This window comes from Cucurbita maxima, unplaced genomic scaffold, assembly GCF_002738345.1.
Source record: "Cucurbita maxima cultivar Rimu unplaced genomic scaffold, Cmax_1.0 Cma_Scf00109, whole genome shotgun sequence".
Lineage (NCBI taxonomy): Eukaryota > Viridiplantae > Streptophyta > Magnoliopsida > Cucurbitales > Cucurbitaceae > Cucurbita > Cucurbita maxima.
Genome location: NW_019272125.1, coordinates 99,321 through 100,425, shown reverse-complemented (window position 1 = coordinate 100,425; position 1,105 = coordinate 99,321). Strand labels below are relative to the sequence as shown.

Sequence of the window (1,105 nt, the reverse complement as noted above, 5' to 3'; positions counted from 1 at the left end):
GGGCTGCATTCCCAAACAACCCGACTCGTTGACAGCGCCTCGTGGTGCGACAGGGTCCGAGCGCAACGGGGCTCTCACCCTCTCTGGCGCCCCCTTCCAGGGGACTTGTGCCCAGTCCGTCGCTGAGGACGCTTCTCCAGACTACAATTCGAACGCCGAGGGCGCCCGATTCTCAAGCTGGGCTCTTCCCGGTTCGCTCGCCGTTACTAAGGGAATCCTTGTAAGTTTCTTTTCCTCCGCTTATTAATATGCTTAAACTCAGCGGGTAGTCCCGCCTGACCTGGGGTCGCGTCGAGAGCATCGTCTTTGGGGACAATGTTCAAAGGGTCGACGTGACATTCCTCCCTCGCCCACCAACAGGAGGCGCGCAAGCTGAGATCGAGACGCGGTACCGAGGTTGAATCAACCACCGTAGCGTCACGACAGCAGATGCCGAGGACTCGATTTTAAGCCATCCGTGCGACGGCGCACACGGGAGGCCAACATGTGCCCCCGCCAGTGCAACAAACCTAAGCGGTTGTGGTATGTGTGGGGCAGCGATGCGTGACGCCCAGGCAGACGTGCCCTCGGCCAGAAGGCTCCGGGCGCAACTTGCGTTCAAAGACTCGGTGGTTCGCGGGATCCTGCAATTCACACCAAGTATCGCATTTCGCTACGTTCTTCATCGATGCGAGAGCCGAGATATCCGTTGCCGAGAGTCGTTGTGAATAAGTAATACGACAAGAATGCTTTGCCCCCCACAGAGAATGAATCTTGTCTTTCTTTTATGATTTCGAATTGTAAAGGAATATCTTTCTTCTTCTTCTACTAGCTTGACCTTGTGAAAGAGTGAAAGAAAATAGAGTGCTTTACCTCCTGAAATAAGGAGTAGGAATAGAGGTTCATGAACTCTCTTGTCAACCACTTCCTCTTTGACTAACTTCATAGGGTGTAGAGGTGAAGGTGAATGGGTGAAGCCATGAGACCGAGTTCTAGAGGGGCTGGGGCAAAGACCTGAGACCCGTAGGGCGAAGAGGCGAAGACAGAAGAAGAGTTTACGAGGTTCAGAATTTCATAGGAACAGAATAAGGGGAAAGAGATCGTAAAATAGCTTTACCGAGTTCTC

At 53.0% G+C, this 1,105-nt stretch overlaps 1 non-coding gene across 1 annotated transcript; it reads right to left on the bottom strand.

Annotated features, from left to right (window-relative positions):
• Positions 1-544: 544 nt before the first annotated feature.
• LOC111473239 lies at positions 545-700 on the bottom strand. Its single transcript, XR_002715611.1, has one exon. It is a non-coding gene; the product is annotated as a 5.8S ribosomal RNA (ribosomal RNA).
• Positions 701-1,105: the final 405 nt, after the last annotated feature.